Genomic DNA, 24941 nt, shown 5'->3' on the forward strand with positions numbered 1-24941 from the left:
GGTAGCACAAGTGAGAGTAGCTTGTGTGGCACCTGAATTTTGTGCTCTTATAGGCGCTGGTATGGTGCCACATAAAGAAGCTTTGGTATTTTTGGTTTGTTCATTTTGTAGGAAACTTATAAAGAAAAAACTCTGTTCATAAAACATTAATATGTTTGTAAAGTCAAAAGTTATGAGATGTCAGAATTTATCCTTGCAACTTCACTTTGACTCCTGATTGTAATGCTATCATTTAAATTACATTATACAGGTTATTTTTACTGCAGGATATTGAGCTCATTTATTACCTGATGGCAAGGGGGTGAGTGAATAACAATTTTGTTGTTTGCAACTTGTATGAAATCTGTAGGAACATGAAGGAGACAAAGATTTGGTGTCATAACTATGCAGCCACATCTGTCTCAAACTAAGGTTCTTTCCTTATGTCTGCTAAAGGTACCTTTGAGGGCTGACCTGCAGAAATGCACAGAAATGACCTCCAATGCACAGAAAGCATGTTTAACAAAGTGCTTGAATTGAAAGAAGTCTGTGCTTTGTATCCAGTACTTACAACTCTGGATCTCTGTGATAACTTGTACATTTTCAATACCTCCCTATTTCTCAGCTGTGGAACTGAGAGATGAACACACATGTTGCAAGTATTTTAGGGAATTTCATGATGTGCTGGAGGACTCCCACAAGGGAGCGATGAGTACTGTTGGAAAGCCTGTTAGGATTCATTAATTCCATGCTTAATCAGCAGTGGGAAGGCTGTGCTTTTAATGCCACAAACTGAATAATAGTGGTAAAGCCAAATAGCCATTCTCTATTTCAACAGTATGTCATGGGCTTTGGGTGAAGCAGAAGACTTATGTTGTGTAGTTGCATGGCTCAGAGGACCTGTATAAACATCACACAGGAAAATCATAGATCTGCCACTTCCTAAAGATGGAGTGGTTGACTATACAATGTCCGTAGTGATATTTGAATGTAATTTTATGTGTATGATAGACATAATGATAGAAGTCCAGATGTATGACAGATGTCCAGAAGCATTCCTGCAAGCTGGTTTTAAAGCTGAAAGGCACAAAATACAGAGATGATGAAGAAAAATGGAAGTTGGAGAGGTTTTCTGCTTTGTTTTTCACTGTACCAGGTACTGTTGAAGTGACTTCCTCATTTCACCCGTTGGGAAGAAATCTTTCTATTGAAATGAGTAGCTAACTGCTTAGGGGGAAATTAAAGAGGTGGTAAGGAGTGAATATCTCTGTTCTAAGTGCTATGTCATACTCTCACCTCAAAATGTGATTCTGCGAGGTAACTGGGAATATTGGAACATAGCTCAGAGAAGACGCCTGGCCTGAGTGTCCTAAAGGGCTTTAAGCAGGGTGGCAGAAAGCAGCAGAGTGGCTAGGAACAGTTTCAGGGACTGAGTCTCAAGATTTTATGTGGCTAGTAGAATTGGTGCAGGCCACCTTAAGGGAATTAAGGGTGACTACAGGCAATTAATATTCTGGTGAACCTTCTGCATTTCACACCTTGCCTAGCAAATTGTGCTTTCTCTCCATTAGAATGGGAATTAAAGTGTAGCACCACCAGCCTTGCCACCAGGCAAGGGTGGAAAACAGTAAGTCCAATCTTATTAGCTACTATAAAACATGCTGAAGTCCCTGGCTGAACTTGTTCTTAATGTATAGAAATATAAGCAAAGGGCAGTTCAGCAGAGGAAACTTCTCATACCCACTGAGGGAGGCTAGGCACCTTTCCTAGGATCAGGTCTGGTACTGAATGCTGGATTCATCTGTACTAATACATCAACTGTAAGAGAGACCATGCATTTTTTGGGAAACTAGTTCAATTGCTGCAAGCAGCAGAAGAGTTTTGCAAAGCCAAGATCACAGCAGGGATGAAAGAGTTAGCCCTCATCTCCAGAATTAAGAGTTACTCCTCTGAGGGAAATGAAAGCACATTTCCGTGTTCTATCCTGCTATTGAGATTTCTGCCCAGTGCTTTCTAATGCTGGTGTCTGAAATGGAAAATGCAGTTGTCTCCAAAATGTACTGGTTTGTGACTCGATATTTCTCCTGTGCCTGGGTTTTGTCCATGGACTGAATGCGCATTCTTTGTTTCAAGTTTCTAAAATGGTGAGCTGAAGAATGTCTCTTAAATATCTTAACAATTCTCACTTATTTCCCCCCTCCTGGAGATCATACAATACAAAACATACAATGTTTTTTGTCTTTCATTTTGTTGTGTGAGTTCTGTGTTGGCTGAGGTCAAATGAAAGGTGGTGAGGAAAGTCAGGTTGATGCTGACCTACTACTCCCTCAGTCATAAAGGAATCTGTTAACTAAAGCCATTCCTATTCTCATGACACCTTACAACATGTGGATACCTGAACTAGCGAGGATGGTATGTGTAGTACATGGCTATAGGACTACTGATTTTCTGTGTTCAGAGATTGTAACTCAGACCTTAAAAAATCCCAAGATGTAATAAAATGCTTTTTGCCTTGTTTTTAATTTTGGTTGGGTTTGCTTTTTTTCTTTTAGTTTTAGGGATGGCTGCTCTCAGGGTTACACTCAAACCTCATATAAACTTTCTAACATGCAGCTGTTCTGCTGGCTGCTTACTGCTTCCACCTCCCTCCCCATTTGCTTCCCGTATCACCATTAAATTTGCCTTCTGTTTCCCAGTGTCCTGATATCCCTGCACTCTACCATTTTGAAGGATCAGGGCTGTTCCCACCAGTTTCTGTGTTACTCCTATGTCCTAGGTTTGCTGCCGGACTATAGAACAGTAGCCACGTTTCTGGCTGTAGGATTGCAGTAGAGTGAGAGACAGTTTTACTTCATCTTGCAAAAAACTTGAAGCAGCTCCTTTAGCTCCTGTGGCATCAGTACCTGTTTTGAGTAAAAAAAAAAAAAGCTACAGATTAGCTACTATTTTGTCATATTTTATAAAATAGATTAGAAAAAAAAATTCCCAAATCCCTACCTTTGTTACAAAGTTGAAGCAATAACATTGCTGTGATGCTCTGGGGCCACGACAGCCCTTGTGCTGTGGATGCAGATGGTGGTAGATGGTATTTGATGGTTTGGCCTATGTCTTTTGGTGATGCTGGGTATATAGGGCATAAAAGACAGTATTCCTAGTTCTCTGGCTTTCTGTTTTCCTAGTGCCCTGCTCTACCCTGCTGAGGTAAATGAGGAAAGAGCAGAAAGGGGTCTCTAAGCAACAGAGAGGATGTAGCCACAGACCAGTGGAGACCAGGAGACAATGATGGTGATGACTGCGGGAGTGGAGGAGAGAAGCATGGGAAATTAGGAACTATTGGTAAAGTTTGTCGTAGGAGGGTACAACAGAAGAAATGAAGAAGGAAGTGTTACAAGGATGGTACGGGAAAAAGTGAGAGCCCACCCAGGGGCAGGGGTGGGGGTGGACATCACCACTAATAGCCATAGAGAACTAGGAGGATTTGTGAAGAGATGTGGAAGGAGTAACAACCTCTCCCTGGCACATGTTCTCATAGCTAATGGGAACCTTGTAAGGAATAAGGGACAACTCAACAGCTCTTCTTGCAGCTAAAAGGGCCTTTTTGCCAGCCTGAAGTTTTTTGCCAGCAAAACCCCACACTGTATTCTTGAATGATGCTTCTCTGGGTGTGACAGAATGGAACTCCTGTGTTTCTCTCAGGAACAGTGATGATAAACCCCCCTGCTAATCTAATGGATATGGTGTAGGATTTTCCTATGTCAGTGCCTTGTCCTTTTGTGGGGAAGGGCAGGAGGAAAGCAGCACAATAGCTTCCCAGAGAGGTGATGTGGAATGCATGTTATTTTTGGAAACCTCATTTCTTGTCAGAAACTCAGCTTGGTCAGAAGTTGGAGATACCAGCAGAGAGGACTACTGAATTTTAAGAATTGCCTTGATTCCTGTTGTGAGGTGTGTATTACTGGGCATTGTCAGCAAACTGGCTGACCTGAAATACAGATGGAGGCAGATGTCCTGAAAGAAAAAGATGAAGAATGTCCTCTCCAATTTTATCTGTGGGAGAGTTAAACACGTGACTGATGCCCGTTTAGTTTGTTTTATTGGTTTTAATAAGATTATTTTTTTTAATATTGTGTGTCACAGAGTTTGTCAAATAGTTAATGTTGTCATTGCTCTGGAGGGAGCCAGCTTCAGGGTCTGTGCATCCCAGGCAGATACTCTTACACACAGGAGGACTGCAGCACAAAGCCCTGGTGAAAGTTGGTAGTATTGTGCAACTCTGCTCCAAGGAAAGATAAACACAAAGCCTCACTAAAGATAAATTAGGGTGCACTGGAAGAGACTAAAACCTTTGCTTGCTTTCTCAGAAACAATCTATTGTAACACAACCAAGTTATGAGTCTGAAAATGAGCTTATTTCTTTATTTGCAGCACTGTAGGAAGAAAACTGTGGGGCTTTTTATATGTTTGTTTAATTATTCTCTCAGAATCAAGAGCTGTGTTTTTACAATGCTGGTCAAATTTTCTGTCATCTTTCTCCTGGCAAAGCTAAGTAATAGGAATACAACACAACTTTTCTCCTTCACATTATTATGACAATAGCAATAAAACCCCATACAACGCCCCCCCCCCCCAAAAAAAAAAAAAAAAAAAAAAAACAAACAAAAACCCACAAACCCTACAGGGCAATTTTTCCCAGACTTATAGCTGTTCAGTTCAGCAGAAAGGGAAAAAAACCAGGCAGCAACACCTTTATTAAGAGTGATGACATAAATTAGATGTTAGGAACTCGGCTTAAAGTTCTTGCCTGTATTTTTTCATAGTGCTGGAAATTGTGGGGACCTCTTACCCCAAGCATCATTTTCTACATACGCTTGAAGTAGCTGTGTTCTGGTGGATGCTTTTTTATGACCCCTTCTGTGAGTGTGGCCTCAGTTTAAGGGCTGTAGCTCTGTGCAGAGCACTGAGCTTGTTCCCAAGAAGCCCACACTTTGCTCCTGCCTTTCCATCCAGTTCACTGCTTGGCATTAAGCAGCTCACATTCCTTCTGTTTTTCTTCATAACCTTTACACATCTCATCTCTTTGAATGACAAACCTGTTGGGGCTGGCACTCTTTCCTTCAGTGTGGCTGCAGAGCACTTAGGGCAGGAGGCATTTGGCATCAGATGGGGCTTTTTGAGTTGGTGGTTCCCAAACTGAGGTCTGAGGGGCTTGCAGATTGGTCTGGGAGCTCACTGTAAATGGCCTGTGGATCTTGTAGACCCCAAATGCTGGCAGAGCTGATTGCTGTTTGCTTACTCTGCAGGAAAAAAGTGCCAGGGAATAGCTGGTCTAGGTGAATAGTGTCTTGTGGGCAGTGGCAACATTAGATGGCAAAGGCCTGCCACCTCTCTGGAAGAACAGTATATGATTCTCTGACAAAGGATTACATAGCTTTTGTCATATCCTTGTTGCTAAATTTACTTCAAATAGGATAATGATTCTGTTTAAATAAAACACACAGTTGCGCTCATTCTCTAAAATCAGAGATGTGACTCTTTCTCAGGCCACAAAGCAGTATGTATTATTATTGCTATTATTTCATTTCCAGCAAAACTCAGAGTTTTGCTTGCATTCCTACCCTATTCTGAAATAATGAATTCTCCTCTGGCCACAGTAACAGTCTGTAGCATGGTCTTATAGATGTATTTGCACTGGGGTTTTAAACACTGGCTGTACTAAAGGAAAATCTTCACTGAAGCAGGTTTCCGCCTGAAAAGGTTGTTCTCTTTAAGAAATGTAAATTACTCAAAGCTGCAGTTTCAGTTTCCAGCAGTCCCACCTGCCATTCAGGAAGTGTCTGTTTTTAGAAGGAATTCCTATGGGGGAGGAAATTCCCCACAGATTAGGGAGGATTTTTCGTGTAAGACTATTTTGATTTGTATAAGGGACTAAAAGGCTATTTTTCATGTCACTGGAGAACTTCCAGCCAAATAGATATTTTTCTTTTTGAGCTGCTTAGCTTGAAGGTATTCTTGTCCAGAAGTAGAGTTCCCAGGAACTGTAACTACTAAGGCTATTTCTTAGTGATACAGTTCTCCAAAACTTGCGTTTAGATCTTGTGCCTGGGACATCTATTAATTTCAATATGCAAATTAAAAACACAAACCTCAGCGGCAGCTCCCACTATCTCAGGCAGGTCTGTGGGGCAGGTGCAGTTGGATGCACTGCCCAAAGCCCAGAGCCCCTCAGTTTATGCGGCAGAGGGACTGCTGGGCTGTGAGAGCACATGGAGGCTCTCTCCTTGATCGGTTCTCTAGCTGAAAACACCTTTCAGTTGCATTGGAAAAAATAAACTGGTTTGGACTTTGGGAAATATGCTTCAATCAAAATCCAGAAGAGGGAGCCCTCCATCAAAATAAGGCTCTTATGCTGGATGGTGACCAAGATTCACAGAAGTTTCCACTTTTCTCTTCCACCTGCTTATAAATCACTCGGTGGAATTTCTTGCCTGTCTGCCTATTCTTTAAAGACTAACAGCTCACAGTTTCTAGCTTTAAACAATATCATTCAATAGCTGTGACATGCATGTGTGAGATTTTTTTAAAACTCTGGCTGGACAGATCAGATACGGAACTCAGCTGCTATAAAAGAAGGGCTTCCATTGTCCAGCAAAGAAAAACATCCTTTTGTCTCATGCTCAGTATATCATACAGCAAGTCCTGATTTTCACTCACAGCTAAAGCTTCTTATGCTTTAAGGAAGCCTGCAGCTATTAACCTTGTTACTGCTTGGCTGAAGTCAGTGAAGTTTGCTGTTGTCTTTGACGGGACAAGGAGCAGGCTCTTCAGCATAACAGACTATGTTTATACAGGAAATTCCCTCAGATCCACATGATGAGTAATTAGCTCTGAATAAGACTAATCTGTAGTGTGTCGAAGCCACATGACATTTGTGGACACCGTGTATGCTATGTGTAATAGCTCACTTTTCAACCTACCCCTAACAGCCCCAAGTATCCACAAGTGCAGATTGCCCTATTTGCATTGATTTCCAGCTGCTGAGATTTTGCCTTGGCCGATACTGCAGATCTGTAGAGCTTGCTGCCTATCACCCTGGGTGAATTTGGCACGTTTAGAGTAGGTTTGGAGTCCACCCTTCTGGTAACAAACTAAGAACCCTCTGTCACTTATGTTTTTACTACACACACCTCCCTCCCTCCCTGAGATATCAAGGATAATCTGCCTTAGGGTTGCTTGTTCACTTGAGAGGGGTCTCAGATTTTGGGTATGAGTTTCGTATGCCTTCTGCCCTTTTACTTAGCTAAAGTAACTTCTCATTAGAAGAAAAAAAAATCATCGCTTAAAACTAAGGCAAATAGGTCTTCAGTTTCTCATCTAAAATATGTCTTTTCTGTCCTTTCTGACCCTCTCCATTGCCTCCCATAGGCCAGGGCAAAATCTAGACTTCAAAATCCCTTTATATTTTTAAACATCTAGGTATAATTGAGAGTGGTCTCAGGGATTGTATAATTCTCCCACTTTAGTCTAGTGCTCCTCTAGATTCATCTCCAGTGTGACTCAAAGGCATGAATTTGGCTTAGGAACTAAATCCCTTCAGCTTCCTTGAACGCTACTGAGAGGTGACAGTGACGCTGCCTGATAGGACAGGATTTGAGAAAGCAGCACCAAAAAATGCGTTGTATTAGGCAGGAGCAAAAAGATCCATGACTCTGGGTTTAGTGGCTGAACTCCGTGTTAAGGAGACCCTGGTGACTTTGCCTTTTCCCCCCCTTCTTCTTTTTCCTCTTTTCCTTTTCTGTTTTCTCTTCTGCTCCATCCCACCCCTCCCCACCACCCCCTTCTTTTTCCTCTTTTCTTTTTCTCTCTTCTCTTTCTTTTCTTTACGGGTTTGAACAAAACATTCAGCTTTTTGTATATCTTCCCAGGGCTGTTACTCTACTTATCTGGACTATGTCCTCATCTTAATTTGTCCCTTGATGTACAGTTGAATTAATACAGCTTAACATTGAATAGCCACTCTAGTCATAACTGTAAAGTGAATTTACTGAGATAATATACATTATATGAAAAGTCTAATTAAAAAAGTTTAGGTTTTTGGAAATTAAGCTTTCAATATATTTTTTATCCTGTGTAATCATGTGAGGTGAATGTTAGCTGCCAGTGTTTTATGCTTACACACAGTGACTTTTATGTGCTGTCTTAAAGAAGACAGTAATGTAAACATATTTAGAGTACAGCATGTGTGTGTTTCCTTGAGCTTTAGAAAAATGCTTGTGTTTTACTCCTCAGCTGTGTTCTGTGATCATCCGTTTCAGAAAAGTCTTCAGAGTATATTTCGGGGATGGCAGGCGCTATGGCTAATTGGGTAAGTTATGGCCATCCTGAGGTCTGTACATTATCGGTGGGAAGGCGGTAGTGGACAGGTTACTTCCCTTACTGTCCCCCTGCCAAAACACAAGGTTAGACAAGTCAAACTGCCTTCCCCTTGGGCCTGAGTGCTGGAAGGTGAGATCAGGCTGTCAGATTTCTTTCTGCTGGAAGGTGAAAGTGCGTTGGTAAATTAGGTACCTTCCTGCTGCTGGAAGGAGAGCTTGAATGGGAACACCAGCACCCTGCATCTCTGTTGCTGTTGGATGTTTGCTGCTGCTAGGCAGGCAGCAGGCAGGCAGTGGGCAATGTGATGACTTACAAACAGTGCTCTGCCTTCCATGCCAAAGTGGTGTAATACGAAAGGCCATAGATCCAATATTTTCACCCTGACATTTGGGTTTTTTTAATAAAACACAGTGTAATTAAAAAAATAATCCTAAATCAAATCAGTTCTATAACAGAGCTCATGGGCTGACTGCAGTTAATAACCTTAAAATAACCCAGTAATAAATGAAAAAATCTCCTACTGCCCAAAGACAACCAGTTAACTTACTTCTATGAAACTGTAGGTCTTTTTATTAGGCTACAAAACTGTTTCAAACAAATGAAAACCAAATGTGTAAAAAATGTGAGTGTTTTTCTTTAAACTCATACCAAAATAGTGTAAGCTCTCCAAGTGAAGCCTCTGCCTCAGTCTCTCCTGCAGGCTGGCTTGTGCTTTTGAGAGTGAATACAGGACTCATCTATTGAGCAAAGCACTGCATCGTGCTGTTAGATAGAGGATCTATACAGTAACTGTACCAGAGAGATTAAGCAGCCATTCAGTATGGAACTATTCAGAGTAGCGAACCCCGAGATATGCAAAGCATTATGCAACTCAGATTGGCACGTTGTGTTCTCCAGCCCAAAATAGTTGCTATTGTGGAGACAGGCTATTTTAATATTCACATGCAAAAGCTTTCAACACATACTGAACCTATGCCCTGCCTTGTAATATTATTCATTCTCATACTAAACAGGCATGACGCCCAAACCAGTCGTGCTATAAATGAGTGCATCTCCTATTGAGATCAATAAGAATTGCACTTGCTTACACTAAGGCTGAATTTTTGCCTATAAATTACAAACAGTTCCACTGTGGATGGAAAATATATTAACCTTCTGTGAGCATAAAACTCAATATGTCATCTGTAGGATTTTGCTTTTCAGTGGTTACTTCCTAACTGGAGAACAATTACATTTCAAGTGGGAAACGTTTCAGCAACAGATCTTTGTGTACTGCCTGAACATGCTCATGTCTTGGCCTCAGTGGGAAAAATTCTTATGTAATGGTCATGGCCTGGGCACTTAGGTCTTGAATTCTGATAAACCTCTTGTAAAGACTAAAGGCCAGGCTTGTTTCAGCCAAGAGAGCAGAAAATAAGACTGCAATAAGACATGTTACATGGAGCAGACCTTAATAAGCAAAATACATAGCTTGTTTTATTTTCTGTGTCAGTGAGTCTTGTCTGGTGAGTTACTGAGGCTTCCCATTAAATAATACCTTGTCTGGCTCATATTTCAGTTAAAGGCTAAATCCCTACTCATATATTTACCTGACCATGCAGATAGTACTTGATGCCAAGACCCATTAAGGTACGTAGGTTGTCACATCTCCCTGCAAAATGAAGAACTGGGCTCCTAAATGTTCTTGATGTCTTTGGGCTGCACAGGATTTAGGAATTGGTACATGTTAAGTTACCAACTTTTAAATTTCTCTCTGTGCCACTGCTGTGTGAAATTTTTGCTAAGGGGTCTATAGGGAGAGAGCTCTGAGAGGGTAAATACCCAAATGAGTCTAGGACATGGGAATTCCAGAGGAAAGCCTCTCATTCATCATAGACATTGGGCAAGAGTCACACAGCATGCTAAAGGTCCACAGAAACTTCTTGGGGTTTTTTTGTCTCCCCTTATAGTATATGTGTAAACAAGCTTTGTGAGGTCTATGGCAAGAGCAAGCTGACACACGGAAGATAATGTACTCCATCTTAAAAATGAAAGTAATTAGAGAACATGATGCATTTGAAAAAAACCCAACGTGATCTTGCGGTTAAATTGTGTAGAACAATGCACATCTTTAAGAGGTTGCACACAGATGCTTAATTTTAAAGGTTTTCTGAATATTGAGTGTTTAATTGTGTACTCTCTCAATGCACTTGCTTCTTAAAGGAGTATAGATTATACATTCCACCTAGTTTTCTATGGAATGATGTATGACATTTGGTCAAATGCATTGTGCTCTCAGGATAAATTATGAAGTACTTAAATGTATTTCATTATGCATTATACTTCATCTTCAGGCAAAAATATGTTTTGTCAAAATATTGATTTGTATTATCAGGGCATGTTGTATAAAATCCAAGACTGAATTTCATTTTAGGGAACTGTGCAATTTGTCTAACCATTCCAAGGAAAAGGACATCAAATACACATAAGCAACTGTGTTGGTGAAATGAATTTTAACCATGTTTATCATCCTTCCAGATACACTGTACAATGGGATTTGATAAATTTCACTCCCTAGACCTTAGTCTGATCGCTGATGAGATAGGAATGTTACAACGTCCCAGTGGCATCGAGCTGGATTCCTGCTCTTAATAGGGTGCTGATAATATAGACACTAGTAGTTTATCTGTTACTTAAGAAAAATTAAATCTGATTCCATGAAAGGAGGAAAAACAAATAAATGAATATAGGTGAGAATTAATGTAGACATAGCCTGCAGTATATAATTGGTGTCAGGAGGTTTTAAGGACCAAATGTAAGTATTTGAAGGATTGTTTTTTCTTACAATCTTGTGGTTAAAACTTGGGAGTCATGAAGCATGGAGTAGTCGTGTGTCGTCCCCCCTCCTTTTTTTTCTTTTATTGTTATTTAACTGTCTTACAGATTTTCTACACGACCTTGGAAAAGTTGGATGGGCTTGATTCTGCACTGATTCTACATAGAGATGAAGACTGAAACTGCGTCCTTCCTGTACCTTCTGTCTCTTCATTTGTAAAAAGAGGCTACTCCTTTGTCCTTGGGGTGTGGCAAACCTAAATCACCTGGTATTTGCAAATATTCTAGTATTAAAAAAAAAAGGGGTGCTTTTGCTTGAATCTGCTGATATTCCAGAGCAAGGTCTTTGATCTGGTTGTGGGTTACCCAGCAGAGGGCAACATCACTCTTGCACATGAAAATCATACATCTGCTACTTGATCCAAAACTTGCCAAGAGCAAGAGGGATCTTTTCTTTGGCCTTTATAGCTCTGTATAAATGCAGACTTCTACTATATTTCAATATTAGCCTTGAAATGAAATGGCAGTGTGTTAGCACTCCCATGGCACTGTTGGCAGCAAGCCTTAGAAAAAAGCTTCAAAACCTTCTAGTGCTGGCCAGAAACACAACAGCAATTTTCATTTTGTTAGTGGTTGATACAGTGCTAATATCCTTAACAGCTGTGACTATGCAGTGCTTTGAGTGTTGCATAGCTTTGGTTAACTTTTATCTCTCTTATCTATTTATTTGATATGATACCCCAGGGCATTTGAGGTGCATGCCACAGGACCTGGAAAAGAAAGACATCTGCTGGATCGTGACCTCATGGAAGTCAATTGCAGTATTTTCTTTCATTTTCATGGGGTCAGGACTGTGCCTGAGCTTCCCCCGAAGCCTGTGCCTGTCAGGGTCCTTTGGGCACTAATGAGCCGTACTGGCCCCAACCAGTTTCTACCCTCTGCCCAGGAGCCCTGTTTCAGCTCAGGGCTTGGCACTCAGTCCTTGCCTGAGCTATGCTGTGGGCACTTCAGTCTCTGACCTTGCCATCTGGACAGACCCATGTTGTAGTCTTGCCTCCATTCCTACCTCTTACCCTTGTTTGCTGGATGGACCTTGGAACTGGCTGATTGCCTTGCCCAAGGCTGTCAATAGGATGCATTGCTATGACTGCCTGGCTCTGCCCTATGTTCAAACCCTGTGGGACTGCACCCTATCACGGAGGGCATGGCCTGTGCTGGGTCCCCTGCAGCTGCTGGCTCATCTCCACTCATGGGACAGCCCTGCTTATGCTGCTCCCTGACACTGCTCCCACAGAGAGTGAATTTGTGCCCTGTGAGAAATCCCTGAAGAGAAATTCAGCCAAACCATTTAGAGCACTTGAAGCATACAGGGAGGTTGTAATAAATCTTTGGAGGATCTCTGTAATGCAAAAATGTACATTACAACAAAATAGAAACAGTTGTATACAGCTTAACTGGGTGGTAATGAAGTTCTTGCACCCATAGGAAGCCAGCCTTTTAAATATCCAGATCTACTGAAGAAATTATTAGTCCTCAGACTTGCAGAGAAAAAACTGAAAATGAAGAACCCTAGAGGTCAAAAGAACAAAAGCTGAAAACTGAAATACCTAGACAATCCCACTTACTTTTATTATGCTTGGAATTCAGGAAATCAGGTGGATTTTTAACCTAGCTTCATGATTTATTGCAGTTTATTTCCTGGTGGTTGGATGCCTGTGACTAGCCAGACACAGAAGATGACAGGCAGTGATATTTTTTGTTCACTGTGAGGCAAAAGGGGCAAACTTCAGCCAGTTTTCTATTAAGCTTTCCCCTTCAAGCATCCAAACAACAAATGCATAGAAATACTGGTATTTAGATTTGAAATTCTGTTGGTGGGGAAACAGCTCTCTCCGGGGTGCTTCTCTGTAGGCTAAAAATTGCTTCACGCTTTATATTCTCTTTTTTCCATTTTTTGTTTAAGAAATTCAGTCCTCAGAATGATTAGGAATTTCTTTTGAATGTTGTTAATATGAGACACAAACACATGTATAAAATTTCAGGTTGGAGTAGTTGATATTTCTTCTGTGAGCCTCTGGGGTTTGTATCCAATAGGTGTCGGGGAAGGGGTTTGTAAAATTCAAGTGTGTTTCTAGGCAGTCGCTGCATTGGCTTTGTTTTCTGAGTTTAAGTGGGAGAAGTGTCATTGTTTAGTAGCCAGTTGCAGGGAGAAACTTGTTCAGTCCCAAATGGGAACTGTACTATTTCACAGGAATGTCATGCTGAAATTAACGGGATGTAAAATGTCCAGGGATTGTCTATTCAGTAAATAATGATTCTTCCAGTTTTGGTGGATGTAAGGAGGCAATAGGTTTTGTGTGGAACATGTACCACTCCAAAGTGAAAACAAGGAATTATTCTCAAACTGAGATTTGGAGAAAAGAAGTGTAACAAAGTTTAAATTCCCCATTGGCACAGCTGTTCTGAGCATGCTGGGATCTACCAGTCAAGGTCCAAGAGCAGAATTTGCCCTGTGAGGTAGGGGATGCCCTGGATGTGCTTGCACCATGTAATGTGCCACAGTGTGAGGAGAGGGCACGAAGACCTACCATAATTACTGAGTTCAGATGAGTGTTAACAGCCTGTGTTGGATCTCAGGGTGACATGGCCATACACTTCTGGAAGAAGCTGTGAGTGCAAACTAGCTTGTGCAAGGGACTGCACTGTATCCCTTCAATATGACTGTATGAGTAACCAGCAAGACTGCTAAGAAGTCTCTTCCCCTTAGTAGAAACTCTTTAAGGTTGTGCTAATACTTCAGACACTTATTAGGTTATATTTGGCTGGGTGGGTTTGAAAAAGAGTCTTTTCAGCAAGGACGGTATTATTTATTGCTAATTTTAGGGCTTTTCCTCTAGATCCCCTTTGAGACAGGCAGGTCAATGATGCTCAACAGCATAGATGCTCACTGGGTAAAGAGGAGGGTCACTGCCAGGGACATTCCTGGTGTAACCATTGTGACACATGGACCAAAGCCAGCAAAAACGTGGGATTAAGGAAAGGAGCAGGAGATCAAGGTAACAAAATAGCTGCAGTTTAGTAGAGATAACAAACTTGACAAGTCACAATTCACCTAAAGAATGAAATGGGAATGCTTCTTCCCAGAAACACGTGCTGTGGCTCCTATTGCTTTTTTTCTCTTCTGCTTTCCTCCCCAGTTCTGATAGCAGCTGAGATTTAGTCAGAGAGGACTTCCTCCACAGGATACTGCCTTTCCTTGCCGTTTTGTCTTCCCCGCTTCCTGTTACCCTGTTCCGATGTAGTAGTAACTCACAAGATGGTGATTCTGGCATGACTTGGTGGAGGCTGCACTGTCTGTTTTACCAATAAACTATTGCTGATGTGGCAGGGACTAATGTGATGGCATTGATTTGTAAAATGTACTAACACTTCCAGTTGATGGCATAAATCAGTAAGTTTTACTCTTTTGGTTATCAGATTCACACGTTTCCTATTATAAACTTTTGCATACATAGATCTGAGTAGCACATATGAAATAGCTTATTTTAGTCAACTGTCTTGGACCACATAGAGTATAAGTCCATCAAGCACAGACTGAAAGCCCTTGATTTAAAACAAAAGTGCCTTCAGAGTAAGGTCTCTAACCTTCACAGAGTGGATTAATTCATGGAAATGTTTTTTTTTAAAAGGTACTATTTTACAGGAAGTCAAGTATATTTTTCCAGTAGATTTAATTGTCAAGATGTTTTTAGAGAAAATGAGCCCTTGCCACTACTAATGAATAAGGCAGCTGAAATTCCTGTATACCCATGACTTAAATTAATGTTCAGCTTCTCAAAGGGTTATGGCAGTAATAGTGTACAAAGCATTTCTGTAAATTGTAGGAGGATTAGAGAGTAAATTGTTTGGGCCTGTCAGTCTGTGGAGAAGTTGTAAATATTTCAGTGGTGAACAAAAAAAATTACTTCTAATAAGAGGGACTGTTTTCTGCTTCTGAAGTTGTTGCTATCAAAAACCCTTATGGTATGGATGCCACATGCTACTAAGGTTCTCTATCAATATTTTGTATGGTTGATGTCTGTAAAACATCTAAGAGAGGCTTTCTGGTGGTGATTATCCTGAACACAAACCAGCACAGCACCCAGTCATAAGATTGCGGGTAGTCCTCAATCTTTAGTTCTCTGGAGTGAAAACTGGTAAAGTTTTTTCTGAAACTTAATGCTGTCAATTAAAGCCAGTGGTATCAACTGCATTGTATCTACTTGGTATTTCTATCATATGCATGAAGTCCATTATCGAGGACTGTTGTGCTCAGCTATCACAGTAGTAAAGTCCGTCTGACATAATACAAGGATTTCCTTTAATCAATTCTATCTGAATGAGAGCACTAGCTCCTTCCTCAGTATGTTTTTATAAACCACATATTTTCATTTTCCTATTAGATTGTTTCCAGCAAGTGTTAATAGAGTCAGTAAGCTGTAGTTATGCTCACAAATGAACAAGTCTTCCTTGTGCATCTTTTTTCTTTTTTTTTTTTTTTTTTTTTTATTTTTTCTTCTTTTCTTTGGTGTTTTGTTGTAGAGGCAGGCATTGTGCAGGTAGAGGCAGTGAAATTATTTTGTACTCTTTATACATTTTGATGTTTTGACTAGTATGGCTCAAACCCATGATTCTTGGGCCTGTTGTTTTCTGTTACCTTTGCCTTTTGTTTTGTTGAATGTGTCATTCTGTCCGGAAGAACTAAGATATTCTTCCTGTTTCACAAAATCCTCAGCCTTACAGCTCCTTTCTAGTTTGTATTTCTGCCTTCTATCATCTTCTGCTTGCAGTACCAAAATGGCTTCCGAGATCAGATGAATACTGCTCTTTAGTGTCTGTCCAACTCTCCTAACATTGTCTATTGTCTGAAGCACATAGAAATTTTGTCTAGAGGAAGGTGCCAGAATGCTAATACATATTGTCAGAGACATTGTTCCAGTACTCAGAAATAGGCTCTGATATGCCATTCAGGACTGCTATAGCATGAAGCTTGGGGCCGAGATACAGAGAGATCCTCATCTAAGACACTGGAAGGAAAAGAAAAAAGAAAAAAACAAACTTGGGGGGGAAAAAAGTGGCAGATCCTGAGGCAGCTTGAATAATATTTGAGATGGAGATCGATTTTATCAGTGTGGTAAAATAAGTCAGTGTTAAAATTAATCTGTGAAGAAGCAAATTATTTATTATAACACTTGTTAGGCTTTTAATGAGTTCTGAATAAATACTTGAATTTTTTTCAAATAGTCTAGAAAGCTTCAAAGGTGTGGACGTAGAATGTCCACAGAGCCAGGTAGTGTCTCCAACAGGGTGCTGGTTATAAACTAAGAGGTTGTCAGTGATGTTTTGCAACTAACATACTTGTGTGATTCCTGTAGAAAGATATGTAAATCATTTATAAGATGCAGGTGCAATTCAGTTTATTGCTATGTATGATTGTCAGTCTTTAATCCTACATTACATTAAAGCCATTTCAAGCAATTGGCAACACCAAATTTTTCCCTGATATGAGGAATATTTTTTGCAGGCATTAGATGTTTCTGCATCAAAGACTGGCATTTCTCAGATATGTACTGTGTTATTGGGCCAAACCACTGGATCTTAAGAACCCTAGGTTTCTGGTGTGTTTGCAGCTGAAATTCTGTTCTTCATATATGGTTTGAAGGATTATTTGTACTTTTTCAGAATATTTCCCATTTGCTGCACAAAACTTCTGTACTGTAAACACTGTTAAAAATTATGTGTCAGTGAAGGTACCCAATTCAATTAATTTACTCAAAGGACTTCACCTTCAACAAATTATAGTTCTTCTAATTCTGTTTCTTTTTATTTATTATTTAAATTACAATTTATTATTTTCTCTTTATTTATTATTGAATAAATAAACAGTACCTATACATTTACTGTTTTATTTTATTTATTTATCTATCTCTAGAATTCCTATCATATTGCCAGCTTAAGCATGTCCTTCCATTTTGTACCTGGTGGGAAGGTAAAACCTAATGTAGAGTTAAACTGGCAAAGCTCCTCTGTGAAGTTCTTCCCTTGCTAGTGAGCGTGCTGTGTGTTTCCAGGCACTTCACACTTCATAGCGATTAAGAAATGCAGCTTTTTGACAGTACAATGGGTAAAAGGTCCATAAATGTGAAACATGAGTGTGTCTGAATGCTGCTCCGCTCCTTACCTTTTTTACCTTACTGACATGTGGTGTATCGCATATGGACATGAGCGCACAGCAGGGCAGCAGGGTCCATGGAGCAGAGCGGGCGCTGTCCCCTGCTGCTAGGGTGCGTTGCAGTGCTGTGAGGGAAGCAGGGACTGGCGACTCTCCTTTTACTCAGCCCCCCTATGGCTTGTTTCCCCACCAGTAGTGCCGATGTAGTGGGGTCACGTGGTGCTGAAGCCACATTGCCGATGAACTCCTTTGTGCCTTTCCCCCTCTGTAAGCCCAGAGATTCCTGTGCCTGATGCGGAGGCGCATCCTTTCATTTCCAGTTGATTCGTGCTCGGGGAATCAGAATGAAGCGAGTCCTTTACACAGCCTCTTCTATCTCCTCAGCTCTGGAAAGATTCATGTACACTGACACTTCTCAAAATCCCCAGGCCTCTTGAAAAGTGTGCCTCTCATCCCTCTCTCCAGTTATCTGGCTAACATTTTGCCTCTGTTGCCCATACCCTCTGAGATATTGTAATCCCAAGGAGTCTGCACAGGAGAAAGCAGGGTGTGGGCAGAAGACCGAGAACTTCGTGTTCCTCTCGGCTGCCCTGTGGGCATTGCCACCGAGCCCTCCTGCACTTCCCTGCCTGCCCTAATGCCTGCTCCGTTTGCTGTCAAACCTGTGCAGAGTAAGCAATGAACCAGCACAACTTTTTGCAGCTTATGCATGATTGGGATTTATCCTCAAGCATGTAAAGCAGAATATGACTTCCAGCAAAGTGAGACAAGGAAGCAGAATGGAGACCTGGCAGGACAGGAGAGCTGGCCTTAACTCCTCAGCCTTGCAGTGAAGCAGGTGCTGATGTGCAGGCAGGGGCTGAGGATGTACACAGCTATGGTTGTATCCCCCTGCTTTACCTAATGAAAGGCTGTTTTGTTCTCTAGGACTTTTCATGAAGCATTTCTTTCCCAGCAGCAGAAATCATCTCAGAGTTATGCAAAGCTGAGGGGAAAATGATGCACCAAGGTTTGAGGCACAGCTGGAGCTTCAAAACATCTGTGTGCCTAACTTCAGACCTCTCTGAAGGACTGGAGCACCGCTTAAGAACAAAATTCTCCCTTTTAAAAATACACGTAGAGAGGTAGTCATTGCTCATATTTGCTGCTGAAGCACCCCTGCATTTTGCATTAGGAGGACATTTACAAGGACTAAGAAGCAAGATATACTGGAGAAAACTGACACCCAAGAAAAGAATAACTATTGCGTTTTGAAGCTTGCAGAGGAACAAGTGTTAGATAAATGCATATGACAAACAGACCCTGTTTGATCCCTCTAAGATGATTTGACAAGTCAGACACACAGGAGCCATAAATTACCTGTAATGGCAAAAATTACATCAGTTATAACCTTTAAAGCAGTTGTGCCTCATACAGCATCAATTCAGAGATAGTAATCTAGGGAGAACTAGTCTCTCTGTACATGTTTCCCTTGTAATATACAGCTACAAGAGTAAGCTGTGTATGATTTTCATAAGATGTGATAAAAATCTAATGGTTCTAGGCTGCATACCGTAAACCTGTGCAGATAACTGGCTCAGACTCTAACTGATAAACATACTGGGCCAGGAAAACCATTTTTTACTTTAAAAAGAAATGGAAGTATGATTGAGATGTCATGGTGTGGGGGTACTGCATGGGGAAGATTCCCATAATCAGTCATCAGCCCATTTCAAAGACAAGCTGTGGAGAGGGAGGGGGCTGAGGGCTGCCAAACGCTGGAAAGCAGCCTTCAGAGGGCTCTGCTTTTTGCACCTGTGAGACCTCCTGTGCCTTTTTTACAGGGTTTCCCAAGGGCAATTGCCTTTGCTTTTGTGCCTGGCTTGCAAGTTGGTGGGGCAGGAGGGGAGGAAACCTCCAGCAGATGCAGCAGTTAGCACCTGGGTGCTTTGCTGACCACCGGCACCGGAGAGGGAAGCCGGCTGCTGCAGCACAGAGCTGTGTATGACATCCATACCGGCATGGCATGGTAGTAGAGGTCCTATAGCAATGACCTCTGCTAGGGTCTTGTTTCTCTTTCTCCCCTAATGGCAGAACTTGATTTTACCTGGAGCCCAGGAACAGCATGTAGGAAAGATTATTTCCACCCTCCACATGGCCTTGCTTGTGCTCAAGTAGCTGCTTTTGGGGCTGGAGGAATGATTTCCAGGCCTGACTTTGCTGTAAAGCAGTCCTGTGCACGTCTGCTTGCACGGCATGAACTCGGTGGGTTGCCTTGGCTGGGAGGGGAGATGAATCTGGCAGTCAGAAGGATGAAGATGAGCCGATTCTGGTGTGGTACAAGCAGCCTTGCAGTCCCTGCACAGAGAGCTGCTGGTGTTGTGGCTTGGAGCATCTTATTTTAGCTTGATGGTCATCTTAATTTGCTTTTGATTACTGCCTGTTACTTCAGCCCTAAAAAGCCAAATTTCTTGCAAGGCTGCTTTCCCAGAAACCTCCGCAAGGAGTTGAATCACACCAGAGTAAGTTGCCACAGTTTTCTCTTTCCTCTCCAAAATAACTTGTTTATATGGTAAGGAAAGCTCTGTACTGACCTTTTGGGTAGGAAAGGAGGGGAATATGTGCTGATTCTAACCATATCTTCCAAAAACCCACCTGAATGCCGACAGGCTGCAGGCTGCCTCAGGCAGGAGCCTGCATTTGGCCTGAGCTGCCGGAGACCCCTCTGCTCCCCAGGTTTTGTTGCTAATGGCCTGATGATACCCCCGTCCCCAAAAAGGTGCTGTCTGCCATGTTGCTCTTCAGCCTGGCCCTGGGCTAGGCCCAGCCGCTGGTGGGGGCTACAGGGGTCTCTGTCAGTAGAGGTTGGGGCTGCCCCGTGCTGGACACAGTCAGCTCCAGGTGGCTCCAGTGGCACCTCTGCAGCACACAGTGGGCACCTCAGGGACAGTGCAGCTAAGAAAGGGCAGAATGCTGCTGGCACTGAGGTAAAACGTGTGAGGAACAGCCCTGCGACCCTCAAGGGGGGAAGTGGGAGGAAGGGGATGAGGGGCGCCCGCTGCACCCTGCTGCAGGGACTCCTTTGGAGGATCCAGCACAAGTCCCAGAAGAGGAACGAAGCCATGGCCATGCTGTAGCCCATGTGGCCAATATGTGGGCTTTGTAAGTCAGGGGCTGGTGTCAAGGTTGGGATGTGCTGCTGTCACAGGGTTAGCCAGACCTGCCTTTGGGAAGGGGATCCTGCAGCAAGCTTTCCTCCTAGGCCACCGCTTGGGGGTCAGGGTTGAGGTGCTTTTTGTGCCCTAGTAAACAAAGAGCTGTCTGGCTGTACATGAGGTGAATAAAGAGGAATTTTGTTCTCTGCAGGTAATTTTACCCCGTGCCTTTCACAGGTACTAAGTTACTTGGAGTAGCAGTGCTCTCTCATTTCTGTCTGTAATGCTTAAATACTATATGGGTGCTCAATGTGGGGCTCCAGAGCCAATGCGTCTGCAAAGCGTGTGCCTCACCCGAGGGATGCCGGCAGCGTCCTGGCTGTGGGGCTGTGAGAAAAGAAACAGCAGTTTGCTGTAAACTCACAGACTCAGCTGCAACAGTCCTGGGGTAATGTGATTTTAATCCTATCCCAATGGCCTAGCACTTTTTTGCAAAGGAGAGTTTTGCCCAGTAATTCTTAGAAGGATACAACGCATAAAAAGGGAGAGAGGAGAAACAAAGCAGGAATCAAAAGTGCAGGTAGTCTCATACACTGAATTAAACCATTTGGAAACTTAATTAAATTTTATCTGCATTTTAGGCTGTGGTCAGTCAGGGAATGGGGAGAAGAGCAAACGCTTGAGTATTAAAGGTGTGGTTGTATAATTAATCTGGTCAGCACTGCGCATAGAAACCTCAGTCCGTCTGTTGGTACATTAGCTAGTTGTTGATTAGGAGAGCTGGATAAATGAATCAATTAATTGTAGCTGAGAAAGGAAGTGACCTGTATGGTGGATGTTAATTTCTCTGTGTTGCTTGTGAAAGGTACGAAGTGAGACGTACTGGACACAGTGAATTTGATTTTCTGCTATATATACAGGTGTAAAAAGTATGGCATAGGGCCAGCAGCTTACTCAAACTATTACTTACCTCAAACATTAATACTATCTCCAGCTGCCCTAAGATGACTGCTTTAAAAACAGGCTCTAAAGCTGGCTGGCTTGCAAAATTCTGTGTGCCCGTATGGCTGGACCATTGACCATGTGCTAATCCTTGGTATATTATTGGGTTATTATTTTTTTTTAATATAGCTGTCAGTAGCGAAAGGGTGGTAGCTGCCTCTATAGCTCAGGGACTTCTAAGCTGTGGGGCAGAAGAGGTGGACATATTGCTGCCCTGTGTCCTCATTAATGCAAATTCTTCTTCTGGTACAAAGGAAATCCAGAAGAGATGAATCCTAGGTCACTTTCTGTGGATACATACAACTGAACAGCATGAAAGTGATTAGATAGCTTTCTGGGAAGGTTCAAACATAGCTTCTGATTTGAAGCCCAATGTATAACATCTTTTTTCTTTAACAATTTATTTGACTGCGAGCAGGCCATGAAGTAAATGTGAAAAGAGTTTCTTCAATATGTAATAAAACTTAGCTTTCTTAAAGAAATGTGTCATATCTGAAGCACATGTCTGCCTGTCCCTTCCCAGAAACTTTTAGGTTCTCTGTGCAGTTTCTTCTAGACCTGGAAGAGTAGCAGAAGTCTCAAAATCTCTTATAAATTTCTTGAAAGAAGCCTGGAGTGAGAGGAGAGCCCCCAGATGAGATAAAATTCTGAGGGAAAGATAGGAACTCATCTGCTACATATTTTGGTTGATAATTACCTCCCCCCGATGCAGGTGTCTTGTGGGGCTAATCAGAGTGCAGCAAGGTGCAGGCTAGCCCAAGTATATCCTCCCTTTTGCCAGCAGTGGTATTGTGAGGGCAGGTGAGTGGGGTTTGAGAGAAGGCACAAGCCTATAAGAAGTGAATCTTTGTTAGTTTTGCTTCTATGAAAGAGCTTTAATTTCTCCTAGTGCCTCAGAAAATGGCTATTTATTTATTTATTTATTTTTAGCAGCATACGTTTCACAGCAGTTTGCTGATGGCAAGGGTTGGGGTTCTGTGATGTTCTGTGTGTCTGCTGGTAATTCTTTTCTTTTGAACTCACCATGACTTGCAGTAAAGTCCCTATATTTGTTGATATAAATGGATGCAACAGCTCATCTTTAGCATAACTATAACTTATTTTATTAGCATTAATAAAGGCATCAATTCTTTTGGTGGGATTTTTTTTTTTTTCTTTTGAGTTATCAGAAAACTGAACTCTTGCTACCCCAGAAATTTGAACCTAGGGAGTTCAGTGGTTAGTATATGACTACTCTAGGGGAACAAAAGATACCTTTCCAATTAAAGTTAATAGAGGGATAACTTCAGACACACAAAAGGAAAAAAAGACACCTATAAGTCATGGTGAGTTCAAAAGGAAAGAATTAAGGTAGGCGCACAAAGCATCATGGGAAGTGCTATTCAAGCTACCATGTCAAAAAAGCTGATTAACAGCAGTTCCAAGTCTACCTGATCACCAGGGAGTCTTACTGATAAAAATTATTTCACCTCCAGAGAGAAGAATCTCCCTGAACTGAACAAAAGTGTCACTTTTGAATAAGGATTCATGAAAAGGCAGAAAAGGAGAAGAAAAAAGAATAAAGGTACGCATTCACCAAAAGATCTGAAATTTGTAACTTGTGACTGTTTATCAGTCTCTTGGTTCTGAATGAAACTGCAAGTCATACGTCAGTGAGCGGGATTCATATCATTAGCTTTGCATTTCTTTTTTGTTTGAAAGTGGCTGTTTGCAGATAAAATTCACTGACATTTGTTGCAATTGCAATCAGGGAAATCTAATGGCTTTGTTTGATGTCTTGCTTACACCTTCCATGCTGTAAGGCTTTTCAGTAGAGTCCTTTAAAGATATTGATTAAATTCTGGAGCTACTTTGTGGAATTTGGTGTGTGTTTTGTGTAGAAGTCAGACTAGATGAGTGTAACGGTAAATTCTAAATGAAAAATCAAATTATTTCAGGCTACTAATGAATTTTCGTTATTCCTGCGCCACCCCCCCCCCCCGCCCTTTAACTTCCGTAAGTCATTTTCAACACTTTGAACTGTACAACAGAAAAGAGACATGAAAGAAAATGCTGTTGGAATGTCTTCTTGTGAGCATGATGTTATACAAATGCCAAAATGTCTTTTATTTGGCCTTAAACTGTTGTTTGACCTTTTCTAATTCTAATGTATATTTACATGATGTTTTAGAGGAATTTCTCTTTCATTTGCCTTTTTGCGTTTGAGTAGATCAGTCTTCTTCATACCCACAGTTTGTTCCTCCATTTGTGGTGATGTGGAATGAGTTAGAGAACAGGATTGCCACAGATTGGGGGCAGTTCAATATGAAAATGTATGTGCTTGAGATATGTTGTGCAGGGTGGTATTTGGAAGAATTACACTGGACCCTGTGTTTGGTTTGGGCTGCTTTCTCTGGGTTATAGCAGTAGATGTATTTTAGGGGTGTCCAATGCCTTGGCGTTAACGAAATTTAGGAAAGGTTTTGCAATGAATGTAGTAGGCTTTGTTGGGCTGCAGCAGGAAATTTGAGATACATCAAGGATGAAACAAAGAGGAGCCATGGTTCTTTGGCTGCAGCTGGACAGTAGAAGACGAAAAAGTCCAGGCTGTGCTTTTTGGGCAAAAGTGGGCTGACTTTTTGAATTTTAGCCAAGTTGTGAGGAGCTTCACTAAGTACCAGAAAGAAATTCATGCTCTTTACCTACAAAATGGAAGTAGAAGGGGTCTTTAGGTAGCAAACTGCTAAGCGAACAATATTCTGTCTTGTAAGGGGAAATGAAGTTTTTGCCTGGACTCTTGTATGTTCCAAATAAAACATTACCTTCTGAGAAATCACTGAGTGTTTTCCCTCTGTTTGGCTCAGCATTTTCAAAACCAGTGGATAGCTAGTTTCACATTACATTTGTGATGTTTTGTGAAACTCAAGTTCTAAACCTATTCATGTTCTTCTATTTGTTTTTCTAGATGAGTTATTACTTATGTTCTCATAGTTGGTTTTACTTGAAGTTTTTAATGTTATGTGCTGCTATTACTAGAATTTAAATGTTCAAGTGGGCTTTTGTAAGCTCATTTCCTGACTGCTGTTCTTAACACCTTGGGGAGCTGTAGAGTATGAACTTTTTTCATTCAGTCTTTCAGCATCTCATCATTTATTTATAATGATGTTGTAAAAATGCAGAAAACTATGCAAAGAGCAGTCTAAATGTGGTAGAAATTTCTCCTAAAAAGTGTTTGTATGTATAGGAATATGTGCACCTGTATAAAAGATTAAATAACATTTGCATTTATACAATACAGTATATTAGATGTATTCTATGGACTATTTCATTAAAACTAGGAAAATTCTATGTAGAATTAAAATACATAAATTGCTATCTTAAAACAGGTGCATATTGAACAGAATTATCTGAAATATATATTCATTTCATCTGTATATGCACTTGCTGTT

The 24941-nt window shown here is 41.4% G+C and overlaps 1 protein-coding gene across 1 annotated transcript in view; it reads left to right on the top strand.

The window, feature by feature from the left end:
- The window catches only part of GLI3 (GLI family zinc finger 3), a 427034-nt gene that overhangs the window by 13866 nt on the left and 388227 nt on the right, over nt 1-24941 (top strand). Inside the window, exon 2 of the mRNA XM_080382113.1 lies at nt 8266-23077. The gene's annotated coding sequence lies outside the window, so the exon portion shown is untranslated. The remainder of the gene's footprint in view (nt 1-8265; nt 23078-24941) is intronic.

The sequence above is a fragment of the Falco punctatus genome (genome assembly GCF_963210335.1).
Source record: "Falco punctatus genome assembly, chromosome: 4".
Taxonomy (NCBI): domain Eukaryota; kingdom Metazoa; phylum Chordata; class Aves; order Falconiformes; family Falconidae; genus Falco; species Falco punctatus.